The sequence below is a fragment of the Ranitomeya variabilis genome, chromosome 3 (genome assembly GCF_051348905.1).
Source record: "Ranitomeya variabilis isolate aRanVar5 chromosome 3, aRanVar5.hap1, whole genome shotgun sequence".
Classification (NCBI taxonomy): domain Eukaryota; kingdom Metazoa; phylum Chordata; class Amphibia; order Anura; family Dendrobatidae; genus Ranitomeya; species Ranitomeya variabilis.
In genome coordinates this window covers 77,037,569-77,053,354 of record NC_135234.1, presented here as the reverse complement: position 1 = coordinate 77,053,354, position 15,786 = coordinate 77,037,569, and the positions used below count along the sequence as shown (strand labels likewise).

The window sequence follows — 15,786 nt, the reverse complement described above, 5'->3', positions numbered from 1 at the left end:
TACCATGACATAAAGCTTCTTTTCCAGCTGCTGAAAAACAGCCCCAAAGCATAATGCTGCCTCCAGTGTAACGTGGTCAGGGTGCTCAGCCATGGCTTGCATCATCTACAGGTCCTGGCAAGGTGTGTGTGCTGCTGATACCTTGGCGATACACCTCTGCAGACTTCATACTGCTGCTTGACATGGCAAGCCAGGATCATATGATAGAGAGATGAATGAGAGAGACAAAAATCCATAAATAAACATTTGTTTACTTAACAACTTGATGAGAAGTGTATACTGTATATCAGATAACAGGCACAACACTTTATGATTACTTCTTCATCTCGTAGAGGCAGGAACTTTGCTGAAACACGTGGCGGTACATCACTTGTGTTACATGTTACATCAGTCCAGCAAACCATTATGGGAACCTCCTGTGAGGACAACATGGTGTGTCGTTACGGACCCTCACAGCTAGTCTCAAAGCTCATTTGACATATGAGGACCTCACAGGCTGTATGACTCCTCACTACTGCTCTCCAAGCACGTTCGATGAGGGTCACATGCTCTTTGCTGTGCCACGGCAACTTCAGCTTCCTTCAGGAGAACTTGTGTCCCAGCCTGGCCATCTTCTCCTCTGTGACCCTCTGGTCTGGCTAAACTCTAGCTTTTTATTTAGTGATGATAGTAGTTTACTTAAGACTCGCTTGCCTGAATCCATTAAAAAAGTAAAAAAGTTGACAAATGACAGAACATATGCACAGCATTTGGTTTTGGCTTGCTGTGCATTTGTTCTTTCTTTCTTACATTTTTGGGGGGTTTTCAGCTGGGTTCTAGGTGGTATCCACCTGAAAAAGACATCGTGTGCACATGCAAATACCCTTAGGATATGTTCACACATAGTTTTTTTACCATGGTTTTGGTCAAATTCCACATCAAAAAATTGTTCAAAATCTGTATGCAACAAATTTCCCATTAAATTTTTTTTAACTAGATAAAGCATCTATATACAAGTCACTGTTCTTAATTGGCAGCAAACTCGCCTGACCTTAACCCCATATAGAATATATAGGGTATTGTCAAGAGGAAGATGAGACACCAGACCCAACAATGCAGACGAGCTGAAGGCTGATATCAAAGCCACCTGGGCTTCCATAACACCTCAGCAGTGTCACAGGCTGATCGCCTCCATGCCACGCCGCATTGATGTAGTAAAGGTAAGCCACGACCAAGTATTGAGTGCAGTTACTGAACATACATTTCAGTAGGCCAACATTTCAGATTTTACAATCATTTTTTAAGCTGGAGTTATAAAGTATTCTAATTTACTGAGATAATGACTTTTGGGTTTTCATTGGCTGTAAGCCATAATCATCAACATTAACAGAAATAAACACTTGAAATAGATCACTCTGTAACAACCCTATATAATATGAGTTTCACGTTTTGTGTTTACGAACTGAAATAAATCAACTTTTTGATGATATTCTAATTTAGTGAGAAGCACTTGTAGTTCATATGTTGTCTTTTTCTCTGCGACTTTTTAAGAAAAGGCGTTATGTCAGTTATCATGTGTTTGTTATGAAACAAGGAAGTTTTTTGCGATCTTATATGCTTTTTGGTGAGGTTTTTGAAGAAGAAATACACTCCATAGCTATATCCCATATTGCAAATAAACACTCATCAAAAACTACACTGAAAAACTGCACCAAAACCCCCAAAATAGCCTAAAAAATCATTTGTTCTTACAAAACCATCCCAATACTAGCTGTCTTCTAAAAGCAGGTATAGGATTTGTTCAGCCAGTAAAATCAACATCATAAAATTCCGCATGAACATAGCGGTACAATGTGTCACCCCTGTGAATGTGGAAATCCTATGTAACAGCACCACTAGGTGGAAGCAGGACTTCATCCTTCTCATTATTAGATTCCTGGTGCCAGTAACAATATTTTGCCGCTGGATGTGACCGCTGAATAGCAGATATTTTATTAGAAATCTCACGGAATGAAACGTTAGGTTCTTGCTAAACTGAAACTTTGCCTGTTATTAGAGGGTCCATTGTTTGTCTCATGAACATGATACTTGACTAAAATGTAATGTGAGGCTGAGATAACTGAGCTTTGTCTGAAAAAGAAGAGCTGCTTATAAGTTCTACATATTGGCATTATAAGGCAGGAAGTAAACTCTTAAACAAAAAACTTTTGTAGATTCTATTTTTGCAACCCAATGATAAGTTTGTGGATACAGCAGGCCATGAATCGGTTCATACTCCTCTCCAAATTTTAAGGAGTGCTGCTCCCCATGCAAGTTTATGTGGGCCCTTGGGTGACAGAATCCCAATGGACCCCTCTTAGCTTGTGATTTTTTCAAGAATTCTTTTTTTATTATTATTTTTCAGTCCATACTGTTGTATAAGGGTGTGGTTTTTTTTTACACAAGCGGAAAAAATGTAGCATTATACAGTAGCAGCAAAACATTTCTAAAATCTCATTCAAAAGATGTGTTTTTTTCCTTGCAGTTTTTTTCTTACCTGTAGTGTGTGTTTTTTTTTAAACACAATATATCAGTTTTTCAGTATTTTCTTTTTACATTTTATCCCTTTGAAATCAAAATGTCTTAACACCAAAAAACCACATAAACTGCGTGTAATTTCAGAAAGCATTTATCATGTTGCTAAAAAACGCATTAAAAAAAGGAGAACACATCCTGGAGGCTTGGGATTTTTTTGCCGTACAAGCTGTAGTTTTGGGGTCCATATGAATTGCGTACCTCTTTTGAGTCCATTTTTGGAGAGGCAAAGTGATTACGTAGACATCGATTCTGCAATTTCATTTCTGTTCTGTAGGATAATTCTGATGATACTTTATCATTTGTAACAGTTTTGCGTGTGGTGATACCAAATATGTACTTTTTAATTTTTTTTCATGAATTTTTTTTAGTTTTTGCTTTTGGGAATAGGGAGTTGATTTGAACTTTTACATTTTTTTAAACTTTCATTGTTTTATTTTACATTTTTATTGGTCTCCGTTGGAAATTTGAATTAGTTCAGTATTATGTCAGTATTTCACATCAGTATTTGTAAGACAAAACCAGGATTGGGTGATAAATACAGAAGTGGTGACGTGTTTCTATTATACTTTTCCTCTGATTGATCCTCTCCCAGTTTCGGCTTACAAACACTGACGGAAAATACTGACCAAATACTGACCGTGTGAACGTGGCCTAACTGTCTATCACGACTGATGGAGGCATTAACCCCTTACTGACCTCGGACGGGATAGTACGTCCGAGGTCAGCTCCCCTGCTTTGATGCAGGGCTCCGCGGTGAGCCCGCATCAAAGCCGGGACATGTCAGCTGTTTTGAACAGCTGACATGTGCCCGCAATAGCGGCGGGTGAAATTGCGATTCACCCGCCGCTATTAACTAGTTAAATGCCGCTGTCAAACGCAGACAGCGGCATTTAACTACTGCATCCAGCCGGACGGCCGGATATGAGAGCATCGCCGACCCCCGTCACATGATCGGAGGTCGGCGATGCTTCTCCATTGTAACCATAGAGGTCCTTGAGACCTCTATGGTTACTGATCTCCGGCAGCTGTGAGCGCCACCCTGTGGTCGGCGCTCACAGCACACCTGATTTTCTGCTACATAGCAGCGAACAGCAGGTCGCTGCTATGTAGCAGAGGCGATCGTGCTGTGCCTGCTTCTAGCCTCCTATGGAGGCTATTGAAGCATGGCAAAAGTTAAAAAAAAAGTTTAAAAAAATGTGAAAAAAATAAAAAAAAATAAAAGTTTAAATCACCCCCCTTTCGCCCCAATCAAAATAAATCAATTAAAAAAAAAAATCAAACCTACACATATTTGGTATCGCTACGTTCAGAATCGCCCGATCTATCAATAAAAAAAAGCATTAACCTGATCGCTAAATGGCGTAACGAGGAAAAAAATCGAAACGCCAGAATTACATTTTTTTGGTCGCCGCGACATTGCATTAAAATGCAATAACGGGCGATCAAAAGAACGTATCTGCACTGAATTGGAATCAATAAAAACGCCAGCTCGGCACGCAAAAAATAAGCCCTCAACCGACCCCAGATCATGAAAAATGGAGACGCTACAAGTATCGGAAAATGGCGCATTTTTTTTATTTTTTTAGCAAAGTTTGGAATTTTTTTTCACCACTTAGGTAAAAAATAACCTAGTCATGTTAGGTGTCTATGAACTCGTAGTGACCTGGAGAATCATAATGGCTGGTCAGTTTTAGCATTTAGTGAACCTAGCAAAAAAGCCAAGCAAAAAACAAGTGTGGGATTGCACTTTTTTTGCAATTTCACCGCACTTGGAATTTTTTTCCCGTTTTCTAGTACACGACATGGTAAAACCAATGATGTCGTTCAAAAGTACAACTCGTCCCGCAAAAAATAAGCCCTCACATGGCCAAATTGACGGAAAAATAAAAAAGTTATGGCTCTGGGAAGGAGGGGAGTAAAAAACGAACACGGAAAAACGAAAAATCCCAAGGTCATGAAGGGGTTAAATGAGATGAATTGCTCTAATTGCAGCAGTTAAGATCTGGTGCTGGCTGCTTAACACAGCTGACAGCTGCTCTGTATGGAGCAGGCTCAGCTCCTGAGCCTGCTGCATGCAAATAGTGCACTTAGAGCGAATGTTGCAGAGTGGGACTCTAAGCTCTAAAATTTAGCTTCTAGAATATTAAGCCTGGAATCATTGGGATGCTAACATTTCAATATGATGCCAAGATTCAAGTTCTATTATTTTAGCCACATTACGTGTTTGAAGTCATGTCATATAATGTACGCACTGTGCAGATAAATGTTATGTTAAATAGGTTTTAAAATATTGGTTGTGTTTTTTAATTATTCACAAAAAAAGTAATAAAATATTGTTTTTTTATTTATGCAATGTGGCTCTGCACTGCTCACACTAACAATAAAATTATATTTAAAGGGGCAAAAAATATATTTGATGTATAAAAAGTCAAACAATTGAAATGACTAATATACGTTCTTTTTTCTCTGTATCAGACATTTATGATTGTCGCTTTAATAATGCTGAATGAAAATGTAGTAAACAGTGGCTCCCTCTTGTGGTGAATGAACAGATCTACATTCTAAGTTCCTAATTTATTTTGGATAGTGACAGTGAATCTCAGAAAAGATACCAGTTCATAAAGTGGGATCGGGCAATTCATTTACAAAATTCATTACTTATAAAATACTAATGATGGATCCTATCACAGAATAGATAGCAAAATAGGGCGTAGTCTGTCTGACACAGATGTATGACACAGTTACTGCATACAGGTGCCTGTCACTTTAGGTAACATTTCAGTATAAGATTCCCTATGTGTGTACATGAGAAATAACACAATGTTTGGCCATTGTATGCCTTGAATTTTGCATTTTCACCAGTTTTCCCCTCTGCAGACTTTATCCCTGATATTCAGATCTCTTTGAACTAGTGGCTGCTGTGATGACTCCTATACACAGAGACAAAGGATTCCTGCTCTTCTTTCTCCAGAGGCATTGATGACATTGCACAACAGTACTGAGAAGTGTGACTGTGAATCCATCTCTAGGAAAAACGAAATCACTCACTAACTGCAGAAGTATCTGCCTGTCTTGTCTGCCTCTGCTTGGTTTCCCATGCTGCTCTTCAGTCCTCTTCCATATCCCCTCTCCATAGAGTATAATAGGAGGTGTAACCTGACATCTCACTGTGCTAGCAGTCGTCCTGCTTTGACCAAGATTGACATGAGCGGTTCTATTCACAGTGGATGATGAGTTCACAAGGTAGGGAGGAGGAGATGTAGTTTATTAGTGGGCAAAGAAAGAGATTTCTCTGATAGGCTTACCTTCTAACCATCCCAGATCTAGCGGGATAGTCACACATTTGTTGTCCTGCCGTTCCGAGAGGTCAGGAGTATGTCTTGACTTCAACTGTATCCAAAGATCAGGGAACCATCAGAACTTTGCTCCATTTTTCATTGTGGATAGAGCTGAATGTGACTCTGTAAGCACAGAATGACTGGTCAAACAGTTCAGTGCACCTTTCCACCTACTTGTGTTCTTTCTATTTCTGCCCCCTTCAATGTTTAGTTGAAAGCACTGGCTATATATACAATGGCGGAAATAATTACTGTATTTTTTTGGACTATTAGATGCACTTTTTCCCCAATTTTTTGGGGGGGAAATGGAAAGTGAGTGTTATAGTCCGAATGTAGCTTACTGGGGGGTTGGAGTGTGATCACAGGAGGCAGGGTCCCTTCCTCAGGAAGCCGGCGGCGGCAAAAATGGTGCAATGCTGTGGGCCCGGTGTCAGCGGTGAGAGAGTGGGGTGCACTGCTTTCCCGAAACTGTGAGTCACCAGAGACGTCAAATGCGCAGACTGGGATCTCGGCCCGGCCAAAATCTCAGTCTACACACCATTGGGCACCTCTTTCACCCACCCAGGGCCCGCAACATTGCCCTACTTCTGCCACAGCCCTTTTACTGAGGAAGGGACCATGCTTCCAGTGATCCCGCTCCACCGCTGCTGCCCCCCCAGGAAGATACCTTAAATTCGTATCCCAATGTTATAAAAAATCTTTTCTTTGCTCCCCAAAATTTGGGGTGCATCTTATGGTCCAGTCTGATCATTTTTGGGAGTGTACGCCTACTGGAGGTGAACACTCAGACGTAGGCTACTACTATTGAAAGCAATCAAAAAAGGTTATGTGCCCGAAAATAGTACTAATAAAAACTAGTGATCAGCAAATGTGCTCGGATAAGGTGTTATCTGATCATGCTCGCGTGCTAACCGAGTGTCTGCGGCGTTCTCGAATAATATGCACAGGTCCCTGCGGCTGCATGTCTTGCTGTTCGGCACCCACAACACATCCAGGGACTGCCTGAGTTATTTATGTACTGTATCAATGTCTTGCTTTAATGTTTTTGAGTCTGCGCTTTTTCAGAATCTGCTTCCTTACTATTTTTTGGCGCACTGAGGATTGGAGAGCGTCTTCCGAGGGGAGATAAATTAGATACATTCTGGGGTTACTTGAGGGGGGGATTCTGGCACTTAAGGGCTCTGTATATGGAGTTTGGAAACTATTCTATGATAATTTGTTTTCCAAGAGTCAAATAGCGCTCCTTCCCTTCCGAGCCTTGCCGTGTGGCTAAGCAGTACTGTACAGTCACAAAAGTGAAAAAAAAAGTTTTACAAAAGATAAAAAAAACACAAAAGGTCAAATCAACCCTCTTTTGCCCAGATAAAAATAAAACCGTAAAAAAATACACATTTGATATCGCCGCATTCAGAAATGTCAGATCTAGCAAAATATAAAATAAATTAATCTGATCGGTAAACAGTGTAAAGAGAAAAAAAAATTAAAACCCCAGAATTGCATGTTTTTGGTCTCTGCAACATTGCAATAAAAATGCAATAAAAGGCGATCAGAACATCGTATCTACCCAAAAATGATATCAGTAAAACTGCAGCTCAGGGCGCAAAAAGTAAGCCCACACCATGCCCCAGATCAAGAAAAATGAGAATGCTACGGGTCTCGGAAAATGGCAACAAATGCAAAAACTATTTTTCATACAAATTTCTGATTTATTTTTTCACTACTTAAATAAAAACTACGCTATACATGTTTGGTATCAGTGTACTTGTACTAACCTGGGGAATCATATTGCCAGGTCAATTTTACCATATAGTGAACATGGATTTTTTTTTTCAGTTTTCTAGTAAGCTTTATGATAAAATGAATGGTGCCATTGAAAAGTAACATTCATCTCGCCAAAAAACAAGCCCTCATACAGCAACATTGATGGAAAAATTAAAAAGTTATGGCTCTTGGAAAAAAGGGAGGAAAAAAACTGAAAAACGGAAAATGTCATGGTGCATTAAGGTCAAACAAATTTGAAGTTTGAAAACTGCTATTTTTTTAATTTTTGATATTTTCATAAATAAATGCAAAAAATGTAGACCAAAATTTTCCACAAACATTAAGTGCAACATGTCACTGGGATACGTTCAAGAGCTCCAGAGTTATTACTACATCAATTAACACTGGTCTGAATTGAAAAACATGGTCTGGTCAGGAAGGTGAAGACAGGCTGGGAGGTGAAGGGGTTAATAAACATTTTCACACATACCTTTTCTATGTACAGTATTTATACACACACTCCTTAACATTCAAATTGCAACACCAAGAAGGAAAAGTTGTGAAATTATGAATATCAAAGGATTAATAGATACGTTAATGATATGCAAATTATGAAAAAATGAAAACAAAATGTCATAATGATCTTGATTTATTTAGCATCGAGTATGAGCGCCACATTTACATGCTTTGGCATGTTATAAGTGAGGTTATCAATGGTGGCTTGAGGAATGTTCTGCTTTGTTGAATTCACTTGTGCAAATCATCAAGATCCACTGCTGGCCTCTCCTTTTTAATTGCTGACCAATGATGTCCCAGATGTGCTCAATGGGAGACAAGCCCGGAGACGCTGCAGGCCATGATAGCACGTTTAAGCCACGCAGCCTGCTAACGGTAGCAAGAGCAACTTGTGGTGATGTCATGTTTTGAATCAGATGTTGGGACAGTTTGGAGAAATAGACCTAACTTTGATTCCACCATCAAATCAATGTAACGCTGAGCTGTTGATGTACCTGGAATGAAGATTAGAGGGGTCTGACTTCCATAATTTATGCCACCCCACACCATGACTCAGGGAAAAAGTCCGTAGTGACATTCCTTGTGAAGGCTCTTCATGGTGTTGCCCACGTTATCTCCAGCTATCATTGCATCAAAAACAAAAAAAAGGACTCAACTCTGAAGAGAATAGACCTCAACTTCAGCTTGAAAAGTATATCTTGAAACCCCTGTCTGCTCTGAAATCTTTGCCTGGTATAGACCTTGCTTATACATTATAACTACCTTGTGTGTTTTTGCTGAGTTCAGTCTTGATATGGTGTATGGCCTGTGACATGAAACAGACTTCCGCAAGCACACCTTTGTAGCAGAGTTTTTTTGTTCCTCATCCTCACCCAGTTTTTAGACTCCTACACAGCATTTTCTATTTCAGTTAATGACTGTATTTCAACCTACCTCTTCACAGCATAGACAATTGCCTTCAGATGACTCCAAAGATAAACGTCTAAGGGGGTCAGATCGGCAGACCTTGGTGGCCATTCAACTGGCCCACGACGTCCAATCCACTTTTAAGGAAACTGTTCATGTAGGAATGCTTAGACCTGACACCCATAATGTGGTGGTGCACCATCTTGCTGGAAAAACTCAGGGAACATGCTATCTTCAGTGCATAAAGAGGGCACCACATCATCATGATGGTCGTCATGGGCCAGTTCAATGGCCACCAAGGTTGTTGTGAATTCCGTTCTCGGGCTCCCTCCTGTGGTCATGAGTGGTACTTGGTGAGTTCTGTTCTTGGGCTCCCTCTGGTGGCTTTGAGCGATACGGCTGGTCTGTAGCTGGGCTCAGCTGCCTCGTTTTCTGCTATTCTGGCTGCCTATTTAACTCCACCTGGACCTTTACTTGTTGCCTGCTGTCGTTGTATTCAGTATTGGTTCAGATCTCTCTTGGACTTCACTTGTGACCTGTCTCCTCCTGGAGAAGCTAAGTCTTGCTAGTTCATTTTTGCTCATTGTTTTTTGAAAATGTTTCTCAGTATATGATGAGTTCAGTCCAGCTTGCTTATATGCTATTTTCTCGCTTGCTGGAAGCTCTGGGGTGCAGAGTTGCGCCCCTCACATCGTGAGTCGGTGTGGGGGTTTTTTGTATTCTCTGCGTGGATAATTTTGGTAGTGTTTTATACTGACCGCACAGATTCCTTGCTATCTTCTGACTATTTAGTGTTAGCGGGCCTCATTTGCTAAAACCTGTTTTCATTTCTACGTTTGTGCTTTCCCTTTGACTCACCGTTATTATTTGTGGGGGGCTGTCTAAACTTTGGGGTAATTTCTCTGAGGCAAGTGAGGCTTTGTTTCTCTCTAGGGGTAGCTAGTTTCTCAGGCTGTGAAGAGGCGTCTAGGCCTGTCAGGAACGCTCCACGGCTGCCTATAGTGTGTGTTGATAGGATCAGGGTTGCGGTCAGTAAAGTTCCCACATTCCCAGAGCTTGTCCTTAATTTCTGGTTTACTTATCAGGTCAGTTTTTGTGTTCCTAACCACCAGGATCATAATAGTACAGCAGGCCAATAAAGTGTTAATGCATCGCAAAAGAGGGATAAGAGAAGTCCTGAGTTCATTTTTTTTTTCCTCTGCAGTGTGTCTAGCCTCTCTCCTCCCCTTAATCTCTGGGTGGTTCAGAATTCAGCTGCAGATATGGACATTCAGAGTCTGTCCTCTAGCGTGGATCATCTCACTGCAAGGGTACAAAGCATTCAGGATTATGTAGTTCACAGTCCTATGTCAGAGCCTAAAATACCAATTCCTGAGTTGTTCTCTGGAGATAGATCTAGGTTTTTGAACTTCAAAAACAATTGCTTCTTCTACTCCTTCTGAAGTCCCTGAATTTTTGTCGGACTACCAGGATGTATTTGATGAGCCCAAATCCAGTGCCCTACCTCCTCATAGGGATTGTGATTGTGCTATAAATTTGATTCCTGGTAGTAAGTTCCCTAAGGGACGACTTTTTAATTTATCTGTACCAGAACATGCCGCTATGCGGAGTTATATAAAGGAGTCTTTGGAGAAAGGGCATATTCGCCCGTCCTCATCACCTTTGGGTGCGGGGTTCTTTTTTGTGGCCAAGAAGGATGGTTCTCTGAGACCCTGTATAGATTATCGCCTTCTAAATAAAATCACGGTCAAATTTCAGTACCCTTTGCCACTGCTGTCCGATCTGTTTGCTCGGATTAGGGGGGCTAGTTGGTTCACCAAGATAGATCTTCGAGGAGCTTATAATCTTGTGCGTATAAAGCAGGGCGATGAATGGAAAACAGCATTTAATACGCCCGAAGGCCATTTTGAGTACTTGGTGATGCCTTTTGGGCTTTCTAATGCCCCTTCCGTGTTTCAGTCCTTCATGCACGACATCTTCCGAGAGTATCTGGATAGATTTATGATTGTGTACCTGGATGATATTTTGGTCTTTTCTGATGATTGGGAATCTCATGTGAAGCAGGTCAGGATGGTATTTCAGGTCCTGCGTGCCAATGCCTTGTTTGTGAAGGGCTCTAAATGTTTCTTCGGAGTCCAGAAGGTTTCCTTTTTGGGCTTTATTTTTTCTCCTTCTACTATCGAGATGGATCCAGTCAAGGTCCAGGCTATTTATGACTGGACTCAACCTACATCGGTGAAGAGTCTTCAGAAGTTCTTGGGCTTTGCTCATTTTTACCGTCGCTTCATCACTAATTTTTCTAGTGTGGTTAAGCCTTTGACGGATTTGACCAAAAAGGGTTCTGATGTGACGAATTGGTCTCCTGCGGCTGTGGAGGCCTTTCAGGAGCTGAAACGTCGGTTTTCTTCAGCTCCTGTCTTGCGTCAGCCGGATGTCTCTCTTCCTTTCCAGGTTGAGGTTGATGCTTCTGAGATTGGAGCAGGGGCTGTCTTGTCGCAGAGAAGCTCTGATGGCTCTGTGATGAAACCATGTGCTTTCTTTTCTAGAAAGTTTTCGCCTGCCGAGCTTAATTATGATGTTGGTAATCGGGAGTTGTTGGCAATGAAGTGGGCATTCGAGGAGTGGCGACACTGGCTTGAGGGAGCCAAACATCGTGTGGTGGTCTTGACGGATCACAAGAATTTGACTTACCTCGAGTCTGCCAAACGGTTAAATCCTAGACAGGCTCGATGGTCGCTGTTTTTCTCCCGTTTCGATTTTGTGGTTTCATACCTTCCGGGCTCAAAGAATGTGAAGGCTGATGTCCTTTCTAGGAGTTTTGTGCCTGACTCTCCGGAAGTTTCTGAACCGGCTGGTATCCTCAGAGAGGGGGTGATTTTGTCTGCCATCTCCCCTGATTTGCGGCGGGTGCTGCAGGAATTTCAGGCCAATAGACCTGACCGTTGTCCACCGGAGAGACTGTTTGTCCTGGATAGATGGACCAGTAGAGTTATTTCCGAGGTTCATTCTTCGGTGTTGGCGGGTCATCCTGGGATTTTTGGTACCAGGGATTTGGTGGCTAGGTCCTTTTGGTGGCCTCCTTGTCGCGAGATGTGCGTTCCTTTGTGCAGTCCTGTGGGATTTGTGCTCGGGTCAAGCCTTGCTGTTCTCGTGCCAGTGGATTGCTTTTGCCTTTGCCTGTCCCGAAGAGGCCCTGGACGCATATTTCCATGGATTTTATTTCGGATCTTCCAGTCTCTCAGAGGATGTCTGTCATCTGGGTGGTTTGTGATCGTTTTTCTAAGATGGTCCATTTGGTGCCCTTGCCTAAGCTGCCTTCCTCCTCCGATTTGGTTCCGCTGTTTTTTCAGAATGTGGTTCGTTTGCATGGTATTCCAGATAACATTGTGTCTGACAGAGGATCCCAGTTTGTGTCCAGATTTTGGCGGTCCTTTTGTGCTAAGATGGGCATTGATTTGTCTTTTTCGTCGGCTTTCCATCCTCAGACGAATGGCCAAACCGAACGAACTAATCAGACCTTGGAAACTTATCTGAGATGTTTTGTTTCTGCTGATCAGGATGATTGGGTGACTTTTTTGCCATTGGCTGAGTTCGCCCTCAATAATCGGGCTAGTTCTGCTACTTTGGTTTTGCCTTTTTTTTGTAATTCTGGTTTTCATCCTCGTTTTTCCTCAGGTCAGGTTGAGCCTTCTGACTGTCCTGGGGTGGATTCTGTGGTGGATAGGTTGCAGCAGATTTGGAACCACGTAGTGGACAATTTGACGTTGTCACAAGAGAAGGCTCAGCGCTTTGCTAACCGCCGTTGCTGTGTGGGTCCCCAACTTCATGTGGGGGATTTGGTATGGTTGTCTTCTCGTTATGTCCCTATGAAGGTTTCCTCTCCTAAGTTCAAGCCTCGTTTCATCGGTCCTTATAAGATTTCAGAAATCCTCAACCATGTGTCTTTTCGTTTGGACCTCCCAGCATCGTTTGCCATTCATAATGTGTTCCATAGGTCATTGTTGCGGAGGTATGTGGTGCCTGTGGTTCCTTCTGTTGATCCTCCTGCTCCGGTGTTGGTCGAGGGAGAATTGGAGTATGTGGTGGAGAAGATCTTGGATTCTCGTATTTCGAGCACCAATGTTTCTCTCTCTTTGAACTTGTATTTGTAACTGTTGCATCACATTATCTCCTTGCATCAATAGATACGGTAATATAATTAGACTGTCTGAGTGAATGTCCACATACCTCTAGCTATATATTTGCTACTATTTAATCAACCATATCAATTATTCAAGGCAGGCCACATCTGATTGTGCTCACATGCACAGCAGTGATGCGGCAAAGCTTCCACTCATCATCAAAGTATTTTAATGTGTGTATATTAAAGCTGCTACTTTATATTAATACAGCATGATTACAATGCACTACTAAAGGGAAAGTGACAAATGGAGCAATCACTAGACCAACAGATTTTTACTGATGACCTCCTGAGCCCTATAAGATATGAAAAAAGTTTGTAATTAATGATCATAGTGATTCCTCAATTAAGGCTTGTCCATAAATAGTAATAACACGAAACCAGCCTGTGACTGCAATGCTGTCTTATGGCAAAATAAAACTGGAAATCACCTAGCAAGAACTGGCATAAAATTGCAACATAGTTGCTTGTGATTTTTTAGGGGACCATGAAAAATCACTGCAGTTATGGTGACATGATCTCGTGTTATGGCAACTGTAGCTGAGCAGGAGGGTAACGTCCTGAATGGAGTATATGTGTCACCGAGGTGCCTAGACTCGGTTGTCACCACCTCGCGGCCCGGGGCACCTACTTTCTCTTCCCCACCTGTTCTTACCTCCTCCGGTCCTGTCCTGAGCCAGCAGAGTCACGCTCCGGTCGTCCGCCGGCGCTCCGGGGTCCATCCCTGCAGACATGCTGCCCGGGTCCTTGCTCCCATGTCTGCTGCACTTCCTCGTTCCTCTCCCTCTCCAAGGGAGTGCATAGGGGGCGGGCAGGCCAGCTCTCAGGCTTCTTAAAGGGCCAGCCCGTTCCTACTCACTGCCCCTCCTCCCGGCCTATCACCTGCAGGCTGGAGGGATAAAAGGATCTCAGTCACTCCTGGACTCCGCCTGGGCAACTTCTATTATCCTGAAGTTGCTGCTCCAGGTCTGCTCCTGCTATGCTTACCAGTCCAATTTGCCTGCCTTACTCTGTGTTCCTTTTTCCCTAGGATCGTGTCTGGCCTTCTCTGCATCCTGAGTCCTGGATCCTGTACGGTTCCCTGCAGTCTTCAGCCTGCTTCCTAGTTCCACGTTCTGCCCTGTTTTGTCAGTTCATTTCTTCCCAGCCTCCTAGGTCGGTTTAACACAGGTGTCTGCTTCATCGGACCCTCTATTGGTGGTCAAGGGGAAATCCCTGTATAGGGGTCACTCCAAGCCTTGGACTCCTTAGAGGCACCCTGGTGTTGTGGTCCTGTGGCCCTCCTTTGGGGTGTCTCCCCTAGTATTTGTATTACTTTACAATAAAGCGTTTGAACCTGCTCTCTTGGTCTGGCTCTCCCTTCCTGGTATCAGCAACCGCTGTATTTGTGGTCCAGAGGGTCCACCCGATAGACCCATCTGTAGGGCGTGACATCGGTGATGTAAAACCCGAAGTGAACGCATCAGCACAGACAGTGCTCAGAGGTTTATTTAACGGGCCCGGATTTGGGTCCAGGTTTTAGGAGAAGCTGGGAAAGATGGGTGGGACTGGCTCCTCCCATGTCTCCAATTTAGGCCTGTCACCTGATATAAAAAAGGCTGCTTCCATAGTGGTCTGTGAGCAGAGGTGGAAACAGCTTTGATATGCTGGTCAGGCTCTGCAAGAGTCTGACTAGGTGTGGGCCTAACTTGCAAACAGGTAAAGCCCATACCTGGTATGGGAATTGTCTTGTCTATTTTTGTCACACCATTTGTGCGGTGTGAACATTGGTGGATTTTGTAAAAACTGCACACTCTCAGCAGCGTCAACAGTGTGATGCAGAAGCAAAAAAGGCAAACACCATTCTAGGATGTATAGAAAGAAGCATAGTCTAGATTACATGAAGTAATTATCCCCCTCTACTCATCATTGATCAGGCCGCATCTGGAATACTGTGTCCAGTTTTGGGCACCACATTTTAAAAAAGACATAAAAAAAACTGGAACAAGTTCAGAAAAGAGCTACCAGGATGGTGAGTCTACAAAGTATGTTCTACGAGGAACAGTTAAAGGATCTGGGAATGTTTAGCTTGCAAAAGAGAAGGTTAAGAGGAGACTTAATAGCTGTCTACAAATATCTGAAGGCATGTCACAGTGTAGAGGGATCATCATTATTCTCATTTGCACATGGAAACATGAGAAGCAATGGAATGAAACTGAAAGGGAGAAGATACAGATTAGACATTAGAAAGTGAGGGTGATCAATGAGTGGAACAGGCTGCCATGAGAGGTGGTGAGTTCTCCTTCCAATGGAAGTCTCCAAACAGAGGCTGGACAGACATCTGGCTGAGAAGGTTTATTGAATCCTGCATTGATCAGGGGGTTGGACACGATGACCCTGGAGGTCCCTTCAAACTCTAACATTCTATGATTTTATGAGAACTGGATACATGTGTGGAAGCTACCAACTACCAGAGCGAGTGAACTCCCTACACAACTTAGACATAACGACAAGTCATGTAGCCTGGGCCTTCATTACAGTCCATGGTCA

At 42.6% G+C, this 15,786-nt stretch overlaps 1 protein-coding gene across 1 annotated transcript in view; it reads right to left on the bottom strand.

Annotated features, from left to right (window-relative positions):
- The window catches only part of ASPA (aspartoacylase), a 47,426-nt gene extending 33,384 nt beyond the window's left edge, over positions 1 to 14,042 (bottom strand). Inside the window, exon 1 of the mRNA XM_077294221.1 lies at positions 13,913 to 14,042. The gene's annotated coding sequence lies outside the window, so the exon portion shown is untranslated. The remainder of the gene's footprint in view (positions 1 to 13,912) is intronic.
- Positions 14,043 to 15,786: the final 1,744 nt, after the last annotated feature.